Genomic DNA, 10,639 nt, shown 5'->3' with positions numbered 1-10,639 from the left:
ACAAAAACAGTGTACTAGATATTGTGAAACAAAAACTGTAGTTTAGCTGGTATTATTCTGATTAAAATCTTCAATGTATTTATCAGACGTATGTATATGTAGGAAATGTTTGGATTAAAAAACCTCACAACAGTTTTAATGTCTATGTGTAGATGTTTGTGTGTGTATAATATATTTTTACCTATTTAATTTTTACCTAGTCGTATCGTTATGTCTCAAAATAAGAAGCTAAAAGAGTACCTTGCCAGGAGCCATAATATTGACTTTCGGCTTACATCCACATTCATACAAATAATGGAATACGATACTTGTAAAAATAGTACAACTAACAACCTTAAGAAGAAACTCGGAGTACATATTATCATAAGATATCAAAAGGTTTCTATTTAATTACGAGAGCTTGAAGATAATATAAATAAAGGAAATACGTCAGTCTTGAAAAAGTGTAATGAAAAATCTCACAAAGAGATAAAACATTACGGCTTAATGAGAGACTTTATTCAGTTTAGATGTAATACTGCCAAATGATTCTTTAAGGCTTGTAAATTTAATATGATTAGAGGAAGAAAAATTGCTTAAACTCGTGGGAGCGTTTAGACCGCGCAGCCTCTAAGTTGGCCCCTTGTCACTCACTTGTCGTGAGCAGAAGACTAAATTTTCTGTTTAGATTGATGGTCTGCTAATTTCATTAATAAGGTTACGTTGACCTTAATTTAATTTTGAAACTGTCAATTCTGTCTGCGGTTTTATTGGTTTTCAAAATTTGACCTTCACTATCTGGTGTCTGAGCTATTGAATTCTACGAAATAGTGGTTACTGCTTTACTAAGGTATTTGAACATAAGTCAAGAAGAGTTATAATCTATCAGAAGATTACCATTCTTCAGTAGTAATTTATTTGAAGAATTCTTATTCAAATATCACCTTTAGTCAATCGAGATTAACGAAAGTTCAATAAATTTCACGGTTATTCAATTATAATTTGCACGTTAAAACTGTGTCTGTTCTATGTCCATACAAGATAAACTCCATAAGGTTGGCGTATAAGCTTAGCTTCTCCCGTAAAGAATACAGTTTTGAACCAACTTTAACGTATGAAAATAGTATTAAAATTCAACAAAATGCATCCTATCTTAAGTTTGAACTTTGAACCCATCTATATAGCTTTTAAACTTTTGTTTCTCTTAAAGCAACAGCTGCTAGATTTGACTAAAATATTCTTGTATTTATTTGAGAATTTTAAAAGAGGTTGAAACATTTAGTTTGTTTTATCTTGTTGTTTAACTTATGATATTAATGGTTGTTCAATTACCTAAATCTTATTTGTGTCATATTAGAATTTAGCTATTTTAGGTTTCTGAAACAATCATTGTACCAGTATTTCAAGCCATAAAGGTATGAACCTTTAAGATTTGAAATATATAAAAATAAAATATATTCAGCGACGGATACGGTTACAACGAATACGAATTCTTTTACCAGGAAAATAATTAAAATTCTTTTTGTTAGTCCATCTTACACACCATACAAATAAAACCTTTAAATTCTATGTAATACAAAATACGCATTTGTTGGCCTCTTTGCAGATGAGGGCTCTTCTGTTTACCTTGACTGTTGTGTTACACACTACACAGACCTTACACTCACACTCGTCATTTCCCTCCACACTAAGAGCACGTATGAGCAATTGTATTCTTAGCGAAGAACTCGGATTAGCACGTCGCTGCAGTTGCAGCAGAATAATGCTTTGCATTCGTTTAATTAATTTTCCGCTCCTTGGACGGAAGGCGGCGCTCGTTACGGCACCACTGAGTTAGGGGACTGTGCGCTTTTCCTTGCAGTTAAATAAGAATATATTATCTTGCCGTTTTATGTAATATTTTTTTCTCCTAATTATTCTAAAGCTTTATGTACCTACTTTTGAACCAAAGGATGTGATAAAAAGCTATTTATTTATTTATTCAAAGGCCAAAATAATGTATCATGATGTAAAGAAATGATAACCCATCAAAACTAAATCTAAGCCAGAAGAAATGAAAATAAGTATTGATATAATATTATGTACACAGTATATATTCAATGTCAATTTTCAAGACATGTATGTAGATATATAGGGATTCTAATGTATTAGATTTGCGTTTCCTACGTAAAATCCCAACGTAAATCCAATACAATAAAATCTTTTATAGAATAAACTCGGGAAAAATCCCGGGGAAACGGTGCATAATGTCGTATTGCGTTTTAATATTGAAACCGTTATTATTATTCTCCGTGGACGTTTTATTTGAGCGTTTGAACGGCAACTGGTTTTAGTAACGTACCTACATGTTGACAGTCCGCCATCATTCAGATAGGAATAGATTAATACATTTTGAACGGAATATGCAAGCTATAAATCCTGGGCTCGAATGATGTAAAAAAAACTGAAATTTTGACAAACTTACCGAATTAAGGAGGGTGTGTGTATTTTCAGTTAATAATAATTTAAACCTTCCTTTTGTTATGATTTTCAAAATACAAGATCATTAAAATACCTTCAGTCTACACTTATTCGGACTAAAAGTGCACTATACCGACAAATAACCGACATAAATATTTCGCATTTTATTGCCTCGTTCGCCATCAAAACGATGGCATTCAGGAAATGATCGGTCGCTTCACGATGTGGCCATTTTACGATGGGACTTCCACATAATATGCAAATTCCAACTGAGATTTATTAGCATAGAGTTAACCTAAATATAGTTAAGTATAGGTATAGGTAAGTATACATTATTGTCAGGTATCAGGTACTTATCGAAACCGGTTGTAGTTATTTCGAAATAAAAGTGGAATTCATGAATTGTGTGTTTCTGAAATCTTAACTGTTCCAACAAGAGGTAACAATACAAAGTATAAATTATTTTAACCAAAATAACCCGTATATATGCTTGTACTTTAAACGATCTAATGAAGCAAACAACAACCGCTTCATTGTTTACGAATTAAACAATGCTGTAGATATTGTTCTGAATGCTCAAGTTTTGATGATAGCGCGTTTCTGTTAACTACTTACTAAGCTTTTAACGCAAGTTACCGGTTTTATTGTGCAATTAGCGCTTTGTTCGTTGTATGCATAAACACAGCCTTCGGAAAAGCAATTAATAATAATCCTAATTCCAATCTTCAGACGGTACGTTTTAGGTACATTGTATTTTGATATGGGATAGGACTGTACTGTAATCTAAAATTGGCTGATGTAAGCTATTAAATTATATAATATGAAACTTCATATAATTTACATTTAAATATTTATCAAGGCTTGAAATAAACAATCAAAAATTTTAACACTCAATGTTTTCAATTTTGGTTCCATTTTAAGCTGCAATAATTATTTGTTTTTTATTTGCTTCAACAACTTTTCATGAATATTTTAGCTTTTATCTGCAGTTCACATGCACATTAAACAGAATAAGTGTCACATGTGCAAAAATAATAATTACTTTAATATTTACTAGATAAACAGATAGCGATATGAATGCAATTACAAAGTCGCCTTAGCTCAGCTTTTGTCGGGTAAGCCCAGCTCAGCTATTTCACCATGCCAGTGTAGCGTACTATACAAACAAATCGAACCGAGCATTTACCAAAAATATTTAATACTAGCTGCTCCGCGCGGTTTCACCCCCGTCGCTCCACCCCTGTTGGTCGTAGCGTGATGATATATAGCCTTCCTCGATAAATGGGCTATCTAACACCGAAATAATTTTTCAAATCGGAACAGTAGTTCCCGAGATTAGCGCGTTCAAACAAACAAACAAACAAAGAAACTCTTCAGCTTTATAATATTAGTATAGATTCTTGTTTCATTTTACGCGCAGCGGAGTAATTCGGCCAATCTGAAGTTTTCATACTTTGACCCGAAACCTTTGGTAGTACATAATAATATAATATAATCTAATAATAATAAATAATCATAATATTTCCTATTAAAAATGAAACATGACCCTTTGTAGCAAACGGTATAAAGGAGCGGATTTCACATCTGTTTCAGAAATCAATTTTCTTTACGGGTACGGTGATCAGTTTTACTATCGTGACAGAGAGATAAACATTCTATTGATTTTCACCTTCTTCAATATTATGTTTTAGAAGTTTAATACTATACCTACCTACTAAAAAAATAGTGCTTCATTTTCAATGTTTTTTTCGTAAAATAGTCTAAGATTCAAATATAGGTCGACCTTCACCGGCGTGATAATAGAATGAGACCAATTTTATAATAAACTAGCTTTCCATCCGCAGCTTCGCCCGCGCAGTCAATGAAAAACCCGCATAGTTCCCGTTCCCGTGGGATTTCCGGGATAAAACCTATCCTATGTCCTTTCTCGGGTATCCAAATATCTCTATACCCATGCAAATTGGTTCAGTGGTTAAGGCGTGATTGAGTAACAGACAGACAGACAGAGTTACTTTCGCATTTATAATATTATATTATAGTATGGATTTAGTCTATTAAAAAATGTATTAAAAATAGGTTTACTGGGAAAATCCTGGACGGGATATTATAAATTACCTGTCATCTTTCCTACCAAAATAGAAAAAAAGCTCAAAATATAAACCAAATGACTAGCAGTACAAATACCAATATTGTATAGTAAATGCATGCAAAATTGAAACCCGAACGGATGTTAATATCCCCTTAATAGACCGATATAACTATAGTTAAGTATACTTGATAACGGATATTGCGTGTAGAAGGTGGAACGATTAGGACTGTACTAGGAAATTGCTTTTGATCATGTATGGATAATGTACAAGCCGTGTTTGAGGCTAGTTTTATTTAATATCGCCCGTAATATGTGAAATTCTTGATGCTAATAGTGTCGTAAAGGGACTTCATTATCTGTAATTATCTACCTATACAAATAACTGAATTGAATGGACGTATTGTTAAGTAGGGAAGATGTTACTAAAGGAAGTTGATAACGTTTGTTTTCCTAGATACACATAAATTGATTTACATGATATTAACCAATTACATGAATTGACACATTATACGTGGAATATTACATTAAAATAAAGGGAAATGTGAATTTACGCCCAACCATAAAAAAAACCTATTTTAGCGCAATGATCGTGTTGTTAAAATGCGTGAGATTGATCTTCAAAACTAATAAAAATCTCCATCTTCACGCAATACATTGGTAATCTATTTACTGGTAGGGTAAATATATCGGAGAAATAGACGTGAAATGCATGTGTCCCCACACAAGGGACTGGAATAAAATAAGATAAATGGAGGAACGTTTTCCTCTTCCTACCAATAAGTTTTGAAATTGGTAATACATATATAATAGGTTAAAGTGTAGAGAAATTGCAAAAATGATTGTTAATGCAGTCTACATTTTTGTAAAGGCTCTCGAATATTCGAGCAGAAAATCAACTAACTCATACACTACATGTCATCTTAACTTTATATCAGTTGCCCAATTTTCAAAATAAGACAACATTTATGAAAAGTTTATTACCTACTACCTTAGGTATTACAACACAATTACACAGAAGCCTTAGTCATTCTGTGTAATTGTAAAAGCTGTCGCAACGTTCCTATGAAGCGCTACAATCTTCTAACAAATAAAGTTCTATACACATATTATAAAACAAAGTCCCTTTCCTCTGTCTCTGTGTCTGTATGCGATCTTAATAACTACACAACAGATTTTGATGCGTTTTTTATAGATAGAGTTATTCTCGATTTTTTTGACTTTAGACAAAACAGGTGAAGCCGCGGGCAGTTAACTAGTATAATTATAAACAAACGCTTCATAATAATTAATAATATGTATAACTAAAATCTCTACGTTTATTCTGACACTTCACGAAACTGAACTGTGACGTAACTGAGAATTGAATACAGATTTTTAGAAATTCTTTCCGTTTCAATCCGCTTACGGATTGTAGAGAAGCTTCAGGATTTTAGCAAATTATTTTACACGATACAAGTATAAACTAAATTTTTTAAACACATTTGCAAAACCTGAAATGTTTTTATTATTGTTTTCAAGAGATTATTTAGAATTTCTTGTACATGGTTCGTAAGTGAATAAACTATCGCATTTACGACACAAAGATAAAATTTAATATAAAGTATTTGAAAAATAATAAGATTAAATAAAATATTTTAATTTAAAATATACATTAAGTAAGTAATTTAATATACAGTAGTGGCAGGCCGCGAAATGTGACTGATTTTCAGTGCATGCTTATTCGTTCATTGGCGGTGGACGCATGATTAAAATTTCACATTTCAATTAAATTAAATATATAATTTGCTACAATTTTGTTTCGTAGTGCTAAATATAAAGTAAACCTTTAGATGATTTTAAAACCAACGTTCATAAAAACATCGGACAAAAAAATCCTTAAAGTAAAACTTACAAGAACTTACGATGGCGATCTATTATATTATACGTAGAATAATAAATTATATTGCCTACTAGCTGCTCCGCGCGGTTTCACCCCCGTGAATCATCTCCCGTTGGTCATAACGTGATGATATAATTATATAGCCTTCCTCGATAAATGATCTGTCTAACACCGAAAGAATTTTTCAAATCGGACCAGTAGTTCCCGAGATTAGCGCTTTCAAACAAACTCTTCAGCTTTATAATATTAGTATAGATTACAAGTATTCGATGATAGAGCTAAAAATAATTCTTATTTCAAATTCTTACATGTATTAAAGTAAGTTAGGTATAAAACCATTTTCTTGTTCTAAACCTACTTTAATAGCTAATTACATAAACATTATCCTTGAAACTCCATATCAACTTGTGATTGAACTCAAATTACTTTATAAATTAGCTCCAATATTACTAAACCATTTACTGGGTGACCTTATACGTCATCACTCGAAGTCAAATATATGTTACTTATAACAACGTTATTACAAAGTCTTTGGAGTAAAGTTACATAAAATCCAATTTACGAAACTCACATTACATCTTTGCTAACTAAACTGAAACACGGTCCATCATTTTGCTATCAAAGTATGGCTAGAGTTGGGATCTCTCCCCTGGGCATGCTGTATCGCTTCACACATTACTTATGCGTCCAGCGAAACGAGACCCATCAACGAAAATAAGTGAAGCCCTTTTTGATACGCTTAGCTATGTAAAGAGTATCGAGTGAGGTCAATGATAACTGGGCGTTTCTCGCCAGTGCTTTCGATTCTCCCGCGGGGCTGTACCGTCGTCAACATAAACAAAATAGCGTTATTGCTTGTATCTTATCTAGGAGAAAAATATTGGAAACCGGCGATTGGTATTTTCATTTTACTTGAGCTGTGTCCGACCGAATGTAGACAATGTAATCTCGGTGAAACTGCTGAGGTAAAATAATTTTGTATATTGAAATACTGGAAATTTCTGCGTTTATTTTATATTTTCAGCCCTGTGGTAATGGAAAATTATATATTTTGAGGTTTTGTATTATTTCTACTATAGTAGGTTAATGTTACGTGCCTAAACATTATTATACCTGTGTTATGTATGTTACCATACCTATGTTATCAATTTATCATATTTTGTACTGAACGATTTTTTTAATTGTAGATCATTGGAGGGTGTTCCCTACAATGATCCTTGGAGTCGTTATTATTTTAAATAACACAAGTTGAGCTTACGGACTAATCAAATTTTATGTAATTCATGAAAAAAAAATATACCGGCCGAATTGATAACCTCCTCCTTTTTTGAAGTCGGTTAAAAATAAAACATAACATAAATATGAAATATTATAAAATATAATTTCATCTTTATATTATGTGATACACATTAATAAATATAATTTATATTTAGGCCAGGTTCAGTTCTTGTAATTTATTCAAAACAAATTTATTTTTCGGCAAGGTCAAGGCGGACTAGGATAGATGTTCTGAAATATTGGTAACAACATTTATTTAGTTCTCAATACAGTAACTGTTTACATTTTATTTTAACGATATAATTTTCCAAAATATGTTTTGGTTGGGATGAATGTTTTTCGTTCGTGATTTAGTCGTAGGTGTACTTATATAGAATTGAGATTAGTTATGATTTAGTTAGAAAAGGCCTCTACATTCTTTCATTTTATAACGTTCAAAAATAAAATAATTTTTGGTCAAATTATAATGTTTTCACAAAACTGCTCAATTTTCACTTGATTTTTTAAGCTATTGCATAGCTTCTATCGCGGGCCTTGAGCCCTTGGCCTTGAGCGCGGGGACCGAATCGAGAAATTCCGTTACGAAAAAACCTCACGCTCCCCACTCCAACGGGCGGAAGTATGGCTTGAAGGCATAACATGCAATAGCTTTACCGTGGCAGTCCCCGAGTGCCCCACGTCGTTTTTTTATTTACCTTTATTTAAAACGTGTTTATTAAATTTAATACGCTAAAACAGTGAACAAATAATTTCCAGTACTTAGGGGCCATCCATAAAGTACGTCACACTAATTTCATGAGTTTTTGAGTACCCCCTCCGTGCTTGTCACAGGTGGTCACATTTCTAAAACCCCCCCTCCCTAGTGTGACGTCACATGTTTTGCAATTTAACATCGAAAATTTATTAAATTAAAACAGCAGTTCCGAAATTAGTTTTATTTCCATTTAAATTAAGTACTTTTTATGAAATCTACATAATATCAAATATTTGAAACAATAACAAAAAAATAAACTACCTAACGAATAAAATATATAAATTGTCAACAAAACAATTTAAACCGTACCTATTGACCTAAAGATAGAGTTGGACATATTTTTTAGTTTATATAATTTATATTTCAAATTACGCGATTAGTACCTCTAGATTTTGAAATGTGATGTCACGAAACTTAGGACCCCTCCCACCCCTTGTCACACCATGTCACACTTTGTCGACCCCCTCCCCCCCTCTTTACGTGTGACGTACTTTATGGATGGCCCCTTAACACCAAAACCAAAACTGGCTATTTTTCATTCGGAAGCAATATCGTAACAGAAACTAAAGCCAACGGCCATACAAAGTGAACAGAAAATGAAATTATCTTCATACGTTCAACTATGAGCCTCACTTTTTGTATCAAAAGAAACAAGTGGCGCAAGATAAATTGACGAGCATATTTTGTCACATATAATCTTTATTCGCATTTACTGTTAAGGTATTTTGGAATACGCAATAGCACGTGTAAGATAAACTGATTTATTTTTGACTAGCTTTCCACCCGCGACTTCGCCCGCGTTTTGAAAGAAAAAGCACAGTTCCCGTTCCCGTGGTATTTCCGGGATGAAACCTATCCTATGTGCTAATCCAAGTTACCCTCTATATGATAAATTTCATTGTAATCGGTTCAGTAGTATTTGCGTGAAAGAGTAACAAACACACACACACACACACACATCCTCACAAACTTTCGCATTTATAATATTAGTAGGAATAGGATTTCCCGTGATAAACTTATTATTTCCTGCTTTCATCTAAGTACAAAAGTTTATATTTTACATATTATTTGTGAACAGTTTATAAGTTAAATTCGCTTTATAAGCTTACACAGTCGTATACATAGTCGTGAATGGCTGAATTTTAGTACCTATCTAGAAGAGACTAGAGAGATTATGACTCGTACCATACTCGGCTATGTATATTAATAAAAAAAATGTTGTTTGGTTTTATGAAACCACGGTAAAAGTGAAACTATTTTTCACACTATATACATTTAACTAAAAATTATCGTATTTGTACGATAATTATTATCGTACGTATCGTGCGTCACGCGACATGCGCTACACAGACCAAAAAGTTTGAGACGATGTAATAAAAGTTTCACTTTAAAAATAAATAATAAACAAAAAAAATCTTCAGGAACTTTTAATACATAACATAATTCTAGAAATATCATCTAGCTATTAAGTTATGGAGCTTTGTTATTTTTTTTCCATGAAGATAGTTATTTAAAATGGCTGCCATTAGGTTGTCATTACGTTAGTTTGATGTTCAACCTTGATAATAATAGGTCGATTTCTTGATAACGCCTTGTTAAACAAAAACGTTTTAAGTCTTCATAATCACGCACGCAACTAATAACAGTACAAGATATAGCTTTTTATGTAGAAATAAGTTATTACTAGTTTTACTAGTTTTCCATATCGATTTAGGTCATTTGGATCTTGATAAATAGTATAGAAGGAAAAGCGAATGGAATTTCATATAATTTATATATACCTATGTGCTATAGTTTTCAAAACCATTACGTTAATTTATGTCCATACATCTCTACGGTGTAGGTAATGTATGTTAAAAAAAAATACATATAAAAATAGTGTAATATTTTGGTAACTATAAGACGGATCGTTGGTATTCAAGAGTTTTCGCTCTACGTAGCGCAAAAATATGTATTAAGTTGTTATCGAGTTACAATGCATATTTGTCGAAAGTTTGTTTCATCGTTTTTAAAGACAGTCACTAAAGATATCGAATTTCGACCACCGAGAGATCGTACTAAATACAGACAATACAAAATATCGGTAGTCACCCGGAGACAATAGTACCCAAAGCTGTCAGTTTCCATCTTGAAATATATCGCGAAAATAGGCCGCCCTAATACATAACAAACGACCTTTTCCAAATATATTGTATACATA

Source organism: Colias croceus, chromosome 10, assembly GCF_905220415.1.
Source record: "Colias croceus chromosome 10, ilColCroc2.1".
Classification (NCBI taxonomy): Eukaryota; Metazoa; Arthropoda; class Insecta; order Lepidoptera; family Pieridae; genus Colias; species Colias croceus.
This window is presented reverse-complemented; position numbering follows the sequence as displayed.